This window comes from Vigna unguiculata, chromosome 9 (genome assembly GCF_037176805.1).
Source record: "Vigna unguiculata cultivar grain cowpea cultivar isolate G323 ecotype 2 chromosome 9, ASM3717680v1, whole genome shotgun sequence".
NCBI classification, from domain to species: domain Eukaryota; kingdom Viridiplantae; phylum Streptophyta; class Magnoliopsida; order Fabales; family Fabaceae; genus Vigna; species Vigna unguiculata.
Genome location: NC_140800.1, coordinates 16925467 through 16945007, shown reverse-complemented (window position 1 = coordinate 16945007; position 19541 = coordinate 16925467). Strand labels below are relative to the sequence as shown.

General features: G+C 32.3%; 1 pseudogene; it reads right to left on the bottom strand.

Moving 5' to 3' along the window:
* The window catches only part of LOC146883631 (uncharacterized), a 29283-nt pseudogene extending 10786 nt beyond the window's left edge, over window positions 1–18497 (bottom strand).
* Window positions 18498–19541: the final 1044 nt, after the last annotated feature.

Here is a 19541-nt window from a genome sequence, read left to right as displayed (position 1 = left end):
TAGTAAGTAAAAGTAAAATGTATATCTAACAATAATAATAATAATAACTATTATAATAATTATAGTTCTTAATAATAATAATAATAATAGTAATATAATAATAGAAATAATTATAATTAATAATAATGATAATAATTTTTATAGTTGATAGTAATAATGATTATTAATTATAGTTGATAATAATAACTCGTGACTGTTCTTGACCAATAATTTTGGAGGAGCCAAAATAATTTATAATAAAAAATTTTGAACTCATCAATAATTTATTCGGAATAAAAATCTCCAGTTATTCTTTTTTGAATGTAAATAACCATATTGTGTTCAAGAAATTCATCTTTCATCTTATTCCGAATTTTGTTTTGATAATGTTCGTTGTAGAAAATGAAACATTAAGAGTTAAATAAAATGAATTAGATAATCAATCAAGTAAAATACCTTTAATTTGTTTGTTTTTTGTCAAAGATTGACATAATTCGACAATGGTCGACAAATCTTTCAAATTTAATGGGTATAAACATCAACAATGAAATATTGGAGTAAAATTTTAAACTAATCATATATTTATCAATATACCATTTTTTTTAAGTTAAGACAAAAAAGTAATTTATCATAATCTAATAAAAATTGAGACGTAATTACTAACAAAAAATATATAATAGTAATAATATTATATATTACAAATAAGAGTAATAACTTTACTACTAATAATGTTAATAATACTAATAGTAATAATATATAATAGTAAGATATAATAATAATTACAATTATTATTATTATTATAATAATACTAATATTTGTTATAGTTTTACTACTATCACTATAAATAATATTTATAATAATATTATTATTAATAATTAGAAATACTAATACTTATAAAAATACTACAAATAATAATATTATAGTTGAAGTCATAAATAAATGAAAAAATAAAACAATTAAGCCATTTTCGTTTTATTTTATTTTATTTTATTTTTCAAGGCTGAAATTAAAGTGAGAGAGAGTAGTTCTAGTGGATTTTGGAAGGGGTGATAGTGTGACAGTCGATGGGAATTTTCAGAGCATGAATCAGAGACCTAAGGGGAGGATTAAAGGGTTGGTTCGTTGTAGAAGCAAGAGTAGATCAAGGTTGTGCAAGAGGAACACTTGGAGTGCCTTTGGGAGCAAGAATTCCAAGTAAGGGGAGCTACACCTAATTGTTTAATGCGTCAATAATGCATTTCGTGAAATATTTGTGCCTGGGTTCCCTTTTCTTCCTTCAGTTCTCGTTGTTTTTCACATTTCTGGGTTTTTGCCTAGAAACCGCCTAGCGATGTTCTTGGCCTGCCAGGCGACGCATCCAACGTGAGTCATTTTTTTGGATTATGCCTAGAACTACCTGGCGGCAAGCAAGGCCTGCCAAGCGAGGCGAACATTAATTGTTCATTTTCTGGGTTTGTGGATTTTGTGGTGCGTGGTCCTCCTGAATAATTGTTTTCTTCATTCTTGTTGAGGATTATTTGATACAATATGTCACTTTTTGATGATAAATTACTACATGATGATTATATGAACACGAGGTGCAAAATCTGGTTCTACCCAAGAACCTAATGCACCGCCTGGCGGTAAGGATGTACCTCTAGGCGATGTGGGACATCGCAACAAAATTAGTGGTTTGTGTTATGTTGGTGCAGGTGGGATACTTATATGAATGATTAATTGTGAATGCATGTAATATGGGTATAAATTGGACAAATGGTATTGTGAAGGGTCTAATGTATGGAATGTGATTGAATATTGATGATAAACTTTGTTGGGCATGTGATATTGGAATAATTGAATGTAATAGGTGTTGGTTGAGGTAAAATGGGATTTTGCATGAATAGTGGCAATGTCTAGTCTCTATTTTGGGAACATGCTTTATGTGCAAATTGTATTCTTTTCTTAAATCGATTTAGCATGTTTTAAGTGGTGAAAATATACGTCAGGGTGAATGCATTTTGTTTTATTAAATGAAAAAATAAAAGAAAATAAAAATATGTTAGGTTTTTAACTTTAATTCTAACATAAAAAAAGAAAAAAAAGAAAAGGAAGGGAGAATCAATTGGTTTTTAATTATCACACCTTTTTCATGAGCCCAAATGTTTTATACATATTTTCAAACCATTATTTGCTATTTACACTCTTCACATGACATGTCAGAAAAGAACATTTTATAATTTCTATTTTTAGAGAAGGGTATAATATTAGGAGCAATATGTTTTTATAATAATTTGAATAAATATCTTGCATTTACACTTATGTGATGTGTCTCATTGATTTGTCAGTCAGGGAAGATATTATTTTAATAATTAGAAGTAAATGTTCCTGATAATAATGTTTTTTTAGAGAATGGTACAATTTTAGTAGTTAGAAGAAAATATTTCTGGCAAAACTTAGGATCAATTATATGAATAATATATTATGATTTGATCACAATCTTTATATGATAGAAAATATGATTCTAGTAATTACAAGCAATATTTCGTTAATCAATACTATGGATCTTACGTGACCATTTAATTTCTATAATACGTTTCATCAGGACCAATTCCTTCCTCATATATTTCATTATAATTAAAGACTAGGATATTAGTGGTATCCCAAGGTGCCTATATAAGCACAAAATTTCTCCAATGCAAGACACAGAAAAAAAATTGAAAAACACCTCTTCTTTTTATTACTAGAGCACACACGCAAAAGGGGGTCACCTTACTATCCTTTGGTCAGTTTTGATTTGTTCGTATCCTAAAAGGTAAACTCTCTTTGCTTCTAATGTTATTCATGATTCTCTTATAATATCAAATGTATGATCGATTGACCTATTGTATGACTAAATGTGTTTGGGGTTCGCACGTTAAATGATTTTGGGTTTATCATTGGTATGCTCAACCCTTCACTTTCCCTTTATTTGGAATGCTATTTATCTTGATAATTAAAAAGGTTTCTTTTGTAGGCTTTAATTCTCTCTAAAAAAGATAATAAAAACAATTATATTATTTCTTTTATATAAGTATTGAATATCATGTCAAGTCTTAGACTTGCCTGATAATCAAAACACTCCTTCATAGGCTTTTAATTCTTGGATTTGCTTGATAACTAAATCTTTTATCATGTAGAATCTCGGGTTCTGTTGATATTAATAAAAATATATATATAAAATCTAAAATTTAGAAAATAATAATAATAATATCAAACAACCTTTTTAAAGAACTACGTTATCACTGATTTTCCAAATGAAAATACGTAGGAGCGAGGTATAATCCTCGTCGGGCCAAAAAAATAAAAACAATAATTTTGTTTTTAATCTTTATTATTTTTGTATGTATTTTTAAATTTTGTTTCATTTTTTGGGGAACAACGCATATTTTAAATATCAAATTCTATCTTGCACACTTAATTAAAGAGGGAACCGTCTTAAGACGGACGTTGTGGGGTGCTAATACCTTCCCCACACGTAATCGACTCTCGAATCCAAATTTGGTTTCAAAGACCATTCTTTTAAGGTTTTTGTATAGTTTTCCATAATAAACTATGGTGGCGACTCTTTTGTACTTTTTTAAATTATTTTCGTCGTCCCGCCGCGATCTCGGTTGCGACTGATGGCGACTCTATTGGGGAGATGTTTGAGAGTCAATCCTATTAGTTGAGTGTGCAAAATATATGTTGTTTTTATATATTCGTTTTCCCCTTGTCTTTTGTTTCATTTCATGTATATTTATCTATCTTTGTTTGTCTTGATGCCATGTTTACTCTTTAATGTCCTCATATGATTATATTATTGAAATTATTGAACCCTAGGGTAGAAGACAATTGTTATATCTGTATGGAAATTTTCTGGTTATTTTGCATGTGTGGGTTTGGGTAGTCTTAGGTTGCTCCATTCACACACTACACATGGTAGGCTAGTGCATTCATTTTAATATTGGGATCCTATACTTATACCTGAGTCAGCCGTAAGGAGTGAAGGTCCAACGATTGTTATGCTAGATCTCGAATCTACTTGACTATTGGGAAGACTTCATCTAGAGTTTGCTTCCTCTTGACATGCCTATCGTTGTGGATTATGTCTTGAGGTTGACTTCAACTCTAGAGGCCTATGAGATAATTTAGAGCTATCCTTGGAAGAATCATATAAAAGCCCATAGACCAGAAAAAAGATTTTCTCTACACCTTCTAGGTCACAAAGGGAGCATGCATTATTTCTTTAATTTTTTAATCTTTTCATTTTTATAGAATTAAGTAGTTAATTTTCAACTGTGTCATATTTGCATCAACGTATAAATAAGGGCCTCTCGAGGCGCATACATGCATTACATCCACATCTTGTCTTCATTCATGCATGGTACCATGCACATAGTTTTAAGGTAAATAACATTTTTACATTCACTTGATACGTAGCATGGATCCACTTTGGATTCATGTCACAATGTATAATGCATAATATTCATCCCATTGTTTTTTCATGCCACCTTGCATAGTACATACCATACATACACTTACATGCATGTGTATAGGTAGTTTCCAAATTTGTAACATCTTGCATTTTCATGTCACTTTGAATAACAACAACATGCATCAACACCACATCTTGAAAATTTTTTCAGTATAATAAATTCAAAATTAATTGTTTCCCATTTTTTGTTAATAAATTCAAGGAATCTTGCAAAAGGTGAAAAAAAATAAGAGGAGAAAATAAATTATTCTTTGGTCAAATCAGTTAGTTGAATAAATAGATTTTTTTTATGAAAAGTGGCATGCTTTTGAAACATTGGTCTAATAGGTGTACATGGAATTGCTCAAATTCATTTCCTTTCCCATCCCATTTCCTGTCACCTTGCCCTCATAAATCTTTCTTTTGTATTCCATGAAGATCATCATAAAGAGAGCATGTGCCCTAGAATGAATTTAGTTTGAAGTAAGTCTTTGAACACAGAAAAAAAGAAAAAGGAAAGGAAAAAAATGAAGAAAAGTTCGCTAGACTGAACACCCAAGAGAGCGGTCTAGGCAAAAATTAAGACAACAAAAAAATGGAAAATAATACAAAAAAAGTAAGGGCAAACAAGGGACAACCTCTAATGTGATTGAATTTTTTTCCCTTTGGATTAAAGCTTTTGAAAGTAAAACAATCATTAGTTGAAATAATGTATGGCCATGTTTATTTATCAAGAAAAAAATGATCTTCCTTTAGTACCCACTTTGAGCCTATAAAAAATCAAAATTTCTTTCTAATTACCCTGAACAAGGGTCACCTTCCCACTGAAGTTAACATAATGTTTGCATCTATTTCATTTGACTTGTAATTCGCCAATAAAAAAATAAAAAGTTTGGAAAGACAAAAAAATTGGTTATGCAAAAAAAAAAAAGAGAAATAAGAGTTGAAGAGTGGAAGAAAGTGATGAACAAAGGTAGTCAAATGAATTTTAGGTGCAACGTTAGATAAAGACCCTTATTTGAAATAACCTTTATACCATTTATTTTGAGCCTTCACTATCCATTTTTTTTATATCCCTTAGCCTTGGCCACAATACAAGCCTAATAAAGTCCACAAAAATCAATGATTGGTTGTTGTTTTTCGAAAATTTTAATTTAGAGGAAAATATTTTGTCATGTTAAGAGGTTTGTCTAAAAAAAAGATTGAAAAAGTGTTCAAAGATTTGCTTTCAAACACTGGGCAATTTATTTTTGTTTGACATGTTTCCATAGAGATCAAAATTAACATGAGTAGTCAAGTTAAATCAAGGTCATGCCCTCTCATTCTTTCATCCTTCGTGTGTTTCCTATAATATTTTCTACTTTGAGCCTAAACTTTGATCTACCTTTCTCCTACCATTACTCATTATTCTCACCTTGAAATAAATTGGGGAGACATTTCACTTGTTGTTCATACATTATAGTCGGTATCTTGAATTTGGGCAATGGTTGACTTTGATTGTCAAGCTTACATTGAGGCAACTAGTATGAAGTCTCCCATTATTTTCAACTTTGTCATGCTATCAACAACTAGGGCAAACTCAAACACATTTTGCACCCTGAGACCAATCTATACTCTCAAATTGGGGCAAATTTTGAAATCTCTATCTTTTTAATCAATAACTGGGACAAGCCCAAACACACCTTATGTCTTGAAGTTAAATCTTAACTACCAAATTGGGGCAACTCCTTAGTCAATTACCTCATCTAATCCCTTCCAAGAAGTTTGGCAATTTCATAGTGTTCAAAAAGCAACGATACAAAAAAGAGTTTCTCAATAAACTGATCAGACCAAGGAATATTTTTCAAAGAAAAAAATCAAAAACAAAAGGATTCCATAAATCTAAAAATAACAACAAATTGGGATTGAAATAGGTTTCATACAATGTAAAAGGGTTAAAAATACACAAGGGCATGCTTCATGTATAGATTCATATTTAATCATACATACATCATTCACTTTTGTGAAAAAAAATATTAACAAACAAAGGAACTTTTATCATGCACTCATACATTAATTCATACATCAAAGTTTCAACTTGGTTCATGTAAAAACAAATCATAACATGGGCATCATACACTAATATTGTAATAGTGTGCAAAAAGAAAAAAATCATTAGTCATGCCAATATTATCTTTCACCATGCATGCTCGAAATAAACATAACAACATTATCACACATCATAATCAATGTTAAAAAAAAATTCATAGCATGTGTCAACATTTTTATGCACAGATAATGTAAATGTTAAAAAAAAGTAATAAAAAGCATCAACATACTCATGCATTCATAAAAAGAAAATTCATAACAGGTGTTAGCATCTACATGCATTCATACACATGACATCAATTGTCAAACAAAAAAATATAAACATGTGTTAGAAAAATTAAGTTCTATGTAGTATTTGGTTCAAAAAAATCACATACATGCCAACATATTCATGCATATATCATATTAGCATATTCATGCACATATCAAATTATGTTAGCACATTCATGTATGCATAAATCATCTAAATGCTCAAAAAGAAAAATTCATAACATGTCTTAATCATCATGCATCATGTACATGCATTATAGTTCTTTTTATGAAATGAAAAAATTCTTGTCACTTTCGCGAATTGAAACCATCTTCATTCATATGAGTGGTTGTCGAATCTTTCTTTTTCAAAAAAAATGAAAAAAATAATAATATATCTAATTATAATCATCATGGTTCTCTTGTGTCAGTCAAGGTTTCCACACCTTGCCAAGGTTCCTACACCTTGTTTCTATGTAAGTCAAGGTTTCCACACCTTGCCAAGGTTCCCACACCTTGCAAAGGTTTCTGCACATTGTTCAAAGTTTTGATACATTGCCATCATTTTTTAAACATTTTTTTATGTTAAACAAGGTTCCCACACCAATTCATTTGAGTCATATATTTTGCTTCATGTATATAACATGGGGCAACCTTTTTGGTTTCATACCATTTGTCCATCTAGAGATTCAAGTATACACTTCACATGATTTGTTAAGAAAATATATGAGTCTTTTCCATTCATGCATTCACGGAATGCAATTTGATTTTCACATGCAAGTTTCATATTAGAACCCTCTTCACAAAATGGTTACAAACTGTTGGTATATCGACTCTCTGCAACGCAGAACAGGTTTTCTTTTGTGGTCTACTTGCAAGAGGAGTGTGTAAATAAAATCTGGGGCTGCATTTAGCTCCTGATTTATTCTTTTCCAAAATTTTCTGATTTTGGACTTATTTTGTAACTTTGAATATTTCAAATCCAAACTTTTAATGACCCAAATTAAACTTCAGCTGCATTAACAAACGTGAAAATATCCAATAATATTTTATGCAACTAAAATCAATTTTTATGCAATTTTTAGCTTACGACTCAATAAATCCAATAATCACAAATCGTAATTAAATCAATTCTTAAGCACAAACATTCTATTAAATCCCCAAATTTACACATTAAATGAGGGCAAAAATTTGAACTCATCACACACCCACACTTATCCTTTTGCACTCTTGGGCAAAATTTAGCAATTTCATAACTTATTTTCGAGGTCTGTTATTCCATATCTTCACTGGATTAAAGGAATGAATACAAATAGAAACAAATCAATCTTCTAGAAATCATGTTGTCATGCACATACAAACGGAAAGATTCTATTTTTCACACATGAGTTAATCTTTTGAGTTTAAAAGATAATCAAAAATGAAAGAGAAACACTCTAGTTAAATGTATATTTTCTCACCAAAATTCGCTCAAGTGTTCTGGCTTGTGTTTCCACTCAAAATACCCGTGCAAGTAAACACTCCCAATGCTTAGCAAGACTCTAATATTCACAACTTTCAGAAACATGCATTCAAAGATCATGAGGACTTTTCACAAGTTATAATGGGGCTAAGGCAAAGGTAGGAAAAACTTTAGGATTTGTGTGTTTTTAAAATAGTAAGGTAGAAAGAATTATGGAGCATAGTTTCAAAAACAATCATTTTTGTCTTTTCTCTCTTTTATCCTTTTTTGCTCTTTTTCAGAAAGCAATCATTTTTCATTTAAACACTCTATCATCAACAATTTTTTTGCTTTTGCCATTTTTATAACTTTATGGGGGAAATACTCACCCCCACACTTTATTTCTCAACCAATCTTTACATAATCCACTAGCTCCTTCTTTCTCCCTAAGGTAAGGAAAAAACTTGGTCTTTTTCTTTTTAAGGTTTAGCAATATGCTCAAAACAAGAAAAAGAGGTTTAAAGCTCAAAGGACTACCAATGGATTAATGTCATGGTTAGCTTATTTGGCCAAGTAGCTAAAAACAAGAAATGCCTCAGTCATATCAAATCATGCATGTTCACCTAAGATGCAAAACAAAAGAATCACGCTAAACATTTTGAGTATACACAAAACATGAGCAAGTCACACAAGAACAATAGGAATGACTCATGGTAGTCCATCCTTTACAATAAAGCTCAAAACTCACAAGGTAAAAAAACTCTTTCACAAAAGATTTATTCTAGAAACTCTCAAATCAACTCAATTAGTAAATCATAGAAAATAATCCACTCATAGCACATGACTTTTATTTTCCCAGAATTATGAGCGTTCCAATTAGTGAATCAAATCCCAAAATCCAATGTCAATATGTTTTATTGAAAGCAGAATTTTATTTTATTTTTTGTTTTTTTTAAAGAAAACAAACAGAAAATAAACTTAGAAAAGAAAAAACAAAACAAAAAGAAAACAAAATCAGAAAAGGGGGAAAATAAATTTTCTCCCCACACCCCCACACTTTATCCATGCATTGTCCTCAATGTATTCAATATATAATGCAAAGAAAAAGTATAAAATGTACTTACCTCCTCAAGGCGGAAGGTATGCGGGAGAAGTCAAGTTCATCCCATCCATCGTCTTATTCACCATATCTTGATTTCCATTAAATATCCGAAGACAATGCCCATTAACTTTAAAAGTTCTTTTTGAGGATTCTTCCTTGATCTCCACTGCTCCATAAGGGAAGACTTCTGTAACAATGAATGGTCCTTCCCAAGTGGAGCGCAACTTACCACTAATGTGACCAAGCTTGGATTTGTATAGTAACATCTTCTGACCTACCTTGAAATCCTTTCTAGCCACAAGCTTTTGGTCATGAAACTTTTTGGTTTTCTCTTTGTAGAACTTTGAGTTTTCATAGGCTGCAAGCCTAATCTCCTCTAGTTCTTGCAACTGAAGTTTTCGCTCTATCCCTGCTTCTTCCAAATCCAAATTGCATGCTTTCACGGCCCAATAGGCCCGATGTTCAATCTCCACAGGTAAGTGACAAGCCTTTCCAAAAACCACCCTAAAAGGCGACATACCTATAGGTGCTTTGTAGGCTGTCCTGTGTGCCCAAAGTGCATCATCCAATCTTGTGGCCCAATCCTTTCGACTAGGCTTCACTACTTTCTCTAGTCTCTTTTTAATCTCCCTATTAGAGATCTCTGCTTGCCTATTAGTTTTGGGGTGATATGGTGTAGTAATGTGATGTGTCACCCCATACTTCTTCAACATGTTCTCAAGCAGCTTATTACAAAAATGAGTCCCCTGGTCACTAATGATGGCACGTGGTATCCCAAACCTACAGAAAATGTTAGACCTGACAAAACTCATGACAACTCGAGAATCATTTGCCTTGTAGCTATGGCTTCCACCCATTTGGAGACATAGTCTACAGCAAGCAAAATATAAGAAAACCCAAAAGAAGGAGGAAAATGACCTATAAAATCAATACCCCAAATATCAAATACCTCACAATATAGCATGGGTTGTTGAGGCATTTCATTCCTTCTTGTAATGGATTTGGCTGCCCTTTGGCACTGCTCACAATTTTCATACACCCTCTATGCATCTTTAAATATAGTAGGCCAATATAATCCACAATCCAACACTTTCCTACCTGTTCTTTGTGTGCCATAATGTCCACCAAAAGGAGACAAATGACAAAACTCAAGCACATAAGGTATCTTAATATCTGGAACACACCTCTTTATGACTTGGTCACTACCAATGCGCCATAAGATTGGGTCTTCCAAGATATACTACCTTGCCTCACTTTTTAGCTTGGTTCTTTCATACTAGTAGAAGGAAGGAGGAATAGTAGAAACAACCAAATAGTTAACAATGTCAACAAACCAAGGTTCAGGAAACATACCTTTCATAGTAGTCAATGTTAGGAGGACTTCATCAGGAAAGTCATCTTGAATAGGAATGTTATCTTCTCCATTTTCAATCCTGTTAAGATGGTCGGCTACTAAGTTATGTGCCCCACTTCTATCTCGAATCTCAATGTCAAACTCTTGGAGCAGTAGCATCCATCTAATCAACCTTGGCTTCGAATATGCTTTCTTCAGAAGAAATTTTAATGGTACATGATCAGTGTAAACAATTACCTTGGAACCAAGTATATATGGTTTGAATTTGTCCAAGGCAAATACAACAGCCAATAATTCCTTCTCAGTTGTGGTGTAGTTAGCCTGCGTTGTGTCCAATGTTTTGGAAGCATAATATATCACATGTGGTAGCTTCCCATCTCTTTGTACAAGTACCGCTCCTACTGTAGAGTTTGATGCATCATACATCAACTCAAATGGTAATGTCCAGTCAGGTGGCTGGATGATAGGAGTGGTGGTGAGCGCCTTTTTCAAAGTATCAAAAGCATCTTTTCACCTCTCTCCAAAGTCAAATGGTACATCCTTTTGTAGTAAGTAGGAGAGAGGGTTGGCTATTTTGTTGAACTCCATGATAAACCTCCTGTAAAATCCTACATGTCCAAGAAAAGATTGAACCTCTTTCACAGAAGATGGGTAAGGCAATTGTGAAATAATATCAATTTTAACAGGATCTACAGATATACCATTCTTGGAAACAATGTGACCTAAAACTATACCTTGTTCCACCATAAAATGACATTTTTCAAAATTTAAAACAAGGTTAGTTTCTTCACATCTCTCCAAGACTCTAGCAAGATTAGACAAGCAGTGATCAAAAGATGAACCATATACACTAAAATCATCCACAAAAACCTCAATACAATGCTCCAACAAATCTGTAAAAATACTCATCATACATCGTTGAAATGTTCCAGGAGCATTGCAAAGGCCAAATGGCATTTTCCTATAAGCATATGTATCGAATGGACAAGTAAAGGTAGTCTTATGTTGATCCTCTGGGGCAATACAAATCTGAAAATACGTAGAGAATCCATCAAGAAAACAGTAATAAGACTTACTTGCCAATCGATCTAACATCGGTCCATGAATGGTAAAGGAAAGTTGTCCTTCTTGGTGGCCTAGTTTAGTCTTCTATAATCAATACAAACCCTCCAACTATTCTGAATACGAGTAGGAATCAACTCGTTCTTCTCATTCTTGACCACAGTGATCCCAGATTTCTTGGGGACCACATGTACAGGACTCACCCAAGTGCTGTCAGAAATAGGATATATAATACCTGCTTGTAGTAACTTGGTGACTTCCTTCTTCACAACCTCCATCAGTTGAGGATTCAATCTCCTCTGAGGTTGCCTTACTGGCTTAGCATCCTCCTCCAAGAGTATTTTTGTGCATGCAGAAAGAAGGACTAATACCAGGAATATCTGCCAAAGTCCAACCTATTGCTCTCTTGTGATCTTTGATAACCTGCAATAGCTTTTGTTCCTGCTCATCAGTAAGCAAGACAGATATAATAACAGGGAGTTTCCCATCCCTCTCAAGATAAGCATATTTCAAATGAGATGGTATGATTTTAATAGTTAGAAGAAAATATTTCTAGTAATAATTAGGATCAATTATATGAATAATATGTTATGATTTGATCACGATCTTTATGTGACAGAAAATATGATTCTAGTAATTACATGCAATATTTTGTTAATCAATATCGCGGATATTATGTGACCATTTAATTTCTATAATATGTGTCATCAGGACCAATTCATTCCTCATATATTTGATTATAACTAAAGACTAGGATTTGAGTGGTATCCGAAGGTGCCTATATAAGTACAAAATTTCTCCAATGCAAGACACAGAAAAGAATTCGAAAACCCCCTCTTCTTTTTATTACTAGAGCACACACGTAAAAGGGGGTCACCTTACTATCCTTTCGGTCAGTTTTGCTCTATTCGTATCTTGAAAGGTAAACTCTCTTTGCTTCTAATGTTATTCATGATTCTCTTATAATATCAAATGTATGATCGATTAACCTGTTGTATGTTCGGGGTTCGCACGTTAAATGATTTGGGTTTGTCATTGATATGCTAAACCATTATTTTTCCCTTTATTAGGAATGCTATTTATCTTGATAATTAAAAAGGTTTCTTTTAAAGGCTTTAATTCTCCCTAAAAAAGATAATATTAAAAAAAAGATAAAAAATTATATTATTTCTTTTATATAAGTATTGAATATCATGTCAAGTTTCAGACTTGCTTGATAATCAAAACACCCCTTCATAGGCTTTTAATTTTATTTTTAAATTAATAATAATAAAAAATAAAAATTATAAAATCATTTTAAATATCATGTCAAATCTTAGATTTGCTTGATAACTAAATCTTTTATTATGTAGAATCTCGGGTTCTGTTGATATTAATAAAAATATACATATAAAAATCTAAAATTTAGAAAATAATAATGATATCAAACAACCTTTTTAAAGAACTACTTTATCCATGGTTTTCCAAATGAAAATACGTAGGAACGAGGTACAATCCTCGTCGGGCCCAAAAAATAAAACAAATAATTTTGTTTTTAATCTTTATTATTTTGTATGTGTTTTTTACTTTGTTTAATTTTTTGGGGAAACACATATTTTAAACATTAAATTTTATCTTGCACACTTAATTAAAGAGGGAACCGTCTTAAGACGGACGTTGTGGGGTGCTAATACCTTCCTCACACGTAACCGACTCCCGAATCCAAATTTGGTTTCAAAGACCATTCTTTTAAGGTTTTTCTATAGTTTTCCATAATAAACTATGGTGGCGACTCCTCTGTACTTTTTTAAATTATTTTCGTCATCCTGTCGCGATCTCAGTTGCGACAAATATGATGTATGATATTATAGGCTTGGGTTGTGTTGAATTGACCTTTATGAACCCATTTTGTGTATTTTTGGATGTGTGCCAAGAGTGTTTGGGATCTAAAAACTTGTGGTGAAGTGCAAAAACTAGAAAGTTATCACACTACTAGTGTAGCGCCTAGCGGTGTGGAATGTGTAGCATCCCGGCCGGATATTACTAATTTAAATAAAATAAAATATGATAACATTAAATTGTCGTATTTAATTATTCATCTTACTCAAAACGCGGAAAAAAATAATCAATAAAACGTACTTATGTAAAATCTAGAATTTAACTTATTAAATATCGTAATTCAAAACATTGATTGTGACAATTTTCAAATGTCCATGACAAATAAAAGATTTATTTTCACATCTTTAATATATAATTTAAACAACTTAATGAAAATTAATAAAATCCCGATTTCACCCCATCTTCTCATCAATCTGCTCCACTCCATAAGCATCTACTTATCACCTGCTCCCGTATAACACACACGTCATACGATCATCGCACAAACACAAACAACACATAAAATAAACAACACATAAAACAAACAAATAAGGGTAAGCTAACAAGAATTAATGATATATAAACGAACTTCAGTAAAATAAGACACGACAAATAACACTCGACATCATTAATTCAAGTAAACTTAAGCACATGAGTTTAATAAATGAAACTCCAAGGTTATCCAAACAAAACACACAAGCCACTATTTATTTTGTTTAAAAGAAAATATTTTTATTTAATCTTGTTTTAAGATAACATCGCTCGTGGGACGAAAAAACACTAAAATATGTCACATCTAGCCATTTTCCTCCTTCTCTTAAAAATAAGATCAAAGTTTTTATAGTCACTGTTGTTTTGATAAACATAATATTGAGATTAAAATACTTTGTTGGTCCTTGTTTTTGTACCAAAATCTCAATTTGGTCCTCATATATGTTAATTTGATTTGATTTGAGTCCCAATTGTTTTTTAAAATTTTTAATTTTAGGCACTCCAAATTTAGACCAAATTTTATTTTTATATAAATGTAATGATGATACTTTTATTACAAGTGATATTTCTATTACATATTTTTAACAATATTTAATTTATTTAAATTTATATTTTACATTAAACTTTATTTAAATTTTATTTTAAAATTATAAATATATAGATTAATAAATTTATATTCGAAATATTTGTATAACATTCTATATCAACAATATTTTAGAGTTGGCTTAAAAATAACAATTTTATAAATTCAAATGTAAAATTTTGAAACAATTTTATAACAAATTAAAATAAATATATTTAAAATTTTAACATTAAATACAATTAATATTATTAAAATATTTAATAAAAATATCAATTTTAATAAAAATAATCATAACATTATATAAAAGTAAAATTTGGTCTAAACTTGGAGCACCTAAAATTGAAAATTTTTAAAAAATTTGGGACTCAAATCAAATCAAATTAACAAATAGGAGGACCAAATTGAGATTCATACAATAATTTGACACGTGTCACCATATTAGGTTGACACATGACACACTACAAACGTGACACGTGGCATAATTATTTTAAAAAAAATTCAAAAAAATTCAAAAAAAAATTCAAAAAATTCAAAAAAATGAGGAGCTGACACATGGCACCTACTTAACAGTGTTAGTTCTACACTAATAGAAAGGACCTAATTGATACTAATTAACAAAAATGTGAACCTAATTGAGACTAATAAAAATACGATGACCAAATTGAGATTTTGGTACAAAAATGAGGACCAATAGAGTATTTTAACCTAATATTTACATTATTCTAACTATAAAAATGTGAAAACCTTTAACTTTGTGATGATCTTTTTACATTATTGTAATTAATAAATCTTTAATTTCTTTAGACAAGCAAACCTAAGCGGAAAAAACATTTGTGAAACTACACTACACCTTCTAAATTAATAAAACGAGACTATACAAAAAATAATCAATATTGATTACCATTAAAATAACAATTTCCCTATTTTATAAATACCTAAAAGAAACACGTTACAATATTGCACCCAAAAGCATAAATAAAGGAAAATTAATACATATGTGTTTATGTGAATTTGGACCCCAAAAACCATTGTTGAATGTGGGCCCATGATTTCCTTCCATTACCTAACGTATAACTTAACAACATAAAAGTTAACTTGAATGCTAAAGAAGAAAGACCCAAAAGCGGTTTTTTTCCCTTCTAGGCAAATGACTTTGGCTTATTACGGAAGTAGGCAGATTTTCAAAAAATTACGGAAGTAGGCAAAATGTTCTGGAAGTGCACGTTTTCGTATGAAGAAATTGTGTAGCCCCCAAACGTTGTTTGGTGAGAATTTGTCAACAAGCGAAATCGTGTGGGGGGTGAACGATCTTCAAAGGAAATCGTTGGGGGGCTGCACATTTTTACATGAAATCGTGCAGGGGGTTACGTTTTTGATTCAGTAATCGATTATTGTATGTTGTAATCGATTACTGCATGCGTTGCAGTTTTCTGGGTGTAATGTAATCGATTATAGACGAAGTGTAATCGATTACATGGTTAATGCATTATGTTCGAGTGAATTGTAATCGATTACAAAGGTATTGTAATCGATTACAGTCCAAATTTTTTAAAAAAAAAGGTGATTAAATTAGAATTGGATATAGAGGCGAGCATAATAATTTATTCTGATTTTATACAGTTTTTTGGTCCATCAAAGAATAAAGTATTTCAACTTATAGTTGATGAAGGCATAAGAAATATTAATGTTCATAAAAAATTGTCTTAGTTTTGACATTATAGAAAGAAGAAAAAAACATTAAAAAATAAATTAATTGAAATAAAAAATGTACAAATTATTGGCGAAATGGACATTGTCCCCTATGATGACCCTTAGTGTGACAATAAGAGCATTTTTTTGGCTTATCCGTAACGGGTTGATCCATTTCGTTATGGATCCTAGTCCTTGTAGGTCGTCCCGAAGCCTTGCGCCTAGTTTGGGGGTCTGGAGTGAAATTAGGACCTGTATATGTTGACCAATAGTCCTCATTTCGCAGGGGGTGGAATTGGACTTGATAAGCCTTATTTATGTTATCAAGGGTGTAAACTGGATCGATAAAATTTGAAAGTGGCATATGACCAAAATAACAAACAGCTATGACGTGATGACAGGGTAATCGACTAGCTTGGAAGTGACCACAATCACACCACCAATCATTTAATCTGACAGTGAATGAGATTGGTTTTGGTCGATAGTGATGGGGGCTCAATATCTCTTGCACCTCGAATTCTGAATTACTCGATCGTAGCGTTGAACATGTCAATATGCAGATTTCTGTTGATTTTGTTGGAGCAAGGCTGTGACATCTTCTGGATATTGATGGCCAGCTCTTAACATAGAGTCTGCCTTTAAGCCGCGTTCAACAAACCAAGCATTTATGTTTTGAAATGTAATTTTCAATAGTGCACAGATAGGTAATGAGCGAGCCCCCTTAAGCACAGAGTTCATGTACTCCGCCAAGTTTGTTGTCATGTGTGTGTACCTACGTCCCCATCATAAGCCTGAGACCACTTATGTAAGGGGATTTTATCAATCCAAGCTACTGCTTGTGGGAATTGGGACCTCATAGCTGAAAGTTTTGCTTGCACGGTAGGTTGTTTGACTTCATAAGCTATGAAAAAGAAATATAAAATGAAATGAAAAAATATTATGTTTATAGGAAATATTTTGTGCATGTGGAATTTAAAGTTAGGAAAACGTCGTACCCAAGTGAATGAATTGTTTCTTGAGATCGGCATTTTTAAAACGGTTGTTGAAGTTGGAACCCAAATGACGTATGCAGTAGATAGAGTAAAGATTGTCTGATTCCCAGTCAATTTCTTCCAATCGTAGGGCTGACAAAATTCCCTTGCCTCTATCAGTAATTAGGCATAGATTTGGTTGAGGAGTTACATGCTCTCGTAGTAGTTGAAAAAACCAAATCAATGCCTCATTTGTCTCACCTTCTACTATTGCAAATGCCAAAGGAAATATGTTTCTATTTCCATCCTGAGCAATTGCAGTTAGCAAGGTGGCATGATATCTGCCTGTTAAAAAGGTTCCATCCACTTGAACAACAGGTTTACAATACTTAAAACCTTCAATGCATGGTCCAAATGTCTAGAAGCAATGTTCCATAATGTATGTAGAACTCCTATCCTCAACATCAACATTAATTGGAGGACCGGAAAGTTGAAAAATTGTCCTAGGATTGGTTTGTTTGGCAGTTAGTAACCATCTGGGAACTTCATTATAAGATTGGTCTCAATCACCATACTCCATTGTAATTGCTTTCTCCTTCGCAATCCATGCTCTTCTATATGTGACCGTGTATCCGTAACGACTTTTGATGTCAGCGACCAAGCTTTTGATGCGAATACTTGGATTTGTGCGGACCAAATGAAAAACAATGGAAGCAATTTGGGTCGAATCCAGATTGCAGTGATCTTGTGAAATTAATGTAGAGAAACAAGTATGTGTACCATCAATGGACTTGATTTCCCAATGATGTCAGATTTTACTATAACTAGCCCTCACACGCCATTGACATTCATTGTTGTAATGGATGCATCGTGCAACATAAAGATGCGGTTTTGATTCTACCACATTGAAGCTGTATCCATTGGTGATAATGTTTGATGGCAGACATTGTTACCTCTTTTGAATCGAATTGCATGCGTTCTTGTAGTTCGACTTCCCCATAGGGATTGTAATCCATAGGAGGAACTGGAACAATTTCTTGATCATCTGCATTGTCTTCATAAAATCATCGAAAGTAAACTCTTCGACAATGTCTGGAATGACAGGTTCGTCCTCGATTGGATTAGACGAAGAAGATCCTCCATAATTCCACGAACTCATTATGAAAAGGTTGGTATGGAAATATAGATCCAGATATTTGAGATGGAAAAATAGATCAGGATATTTGAGACATGAAGCTTGGTATGCAGAGAAGTTTTGATAGAAGAAGCAATGGTAGTGTGGTAGAATATATAAGCGTTTTAGTCTGCAGAATCGAATGGAGTGGGTTGGAGTGCGAAAGGAGTGGGTTGGGGGTGCGAAAAGAAAAAAAAAATCTCTTTTTAAGAAAACGTGCACCCCCTACACGTTTTCTTAGAGAAATCGTGTACCCCCCACACGTTTTCTAATAGAAAACGTGCACCCCCCACATGTTTTCTATTCAGAAAACATGCACTCCCCCTACACTTTCAATTTCAAAAATGTGCACCCCCATGACGTTTTCTTCTTACACCTTTTGATTCTCCGCTTCAGCGTGATTCCTGGACTACTGCACCTGCCATAATACTATTTCAACTTCACGCTTCTGCACTCACAATAAATCACGCTTCTGCACATTACTATTCAAAATAATGCATCCTTTTTTGTTGTGCATGATATTATTCACAATAATGGTGTGAGAGGGAATCTTTCATGCATCTACAACTTTAAAAAATAGTGTGAGATTCTTTCAGAAAGTTATTATTATTGAAGAGAAGGTTTGTGTGGTGAATAGAAGAAGCCATGTCGTGGTGTGCATAGAGGTGTAGGAAAATAGGTTGCTATTTTTAAGACAAGTCATTTGGTACGTGAGAGAGAGAAATATGAAAAGTGAGGCATGTGAGTGAATAGTATGGTGAGGTAGTTTAAATAGCCATGGTAGGTGCAAGAGTTATTTCACATCACAACATACTTCATTGCTTTGCCATTGTAGTTGGATTTGCAGCGTATCAAAATTAATTTCTCCTCCGTCAATCTAACAGGTTCGGTCAATTTTATGATAATTTTTTTTGTGTTTGTTTTGTTAGTGATTAACTTTAAATGATATTCTGGTAATATTTTCTTATACTTTTATGTAGTTTATTATGGCTCAGAACAACAACCTGCCAGCAAACTTGTCTGTATTGC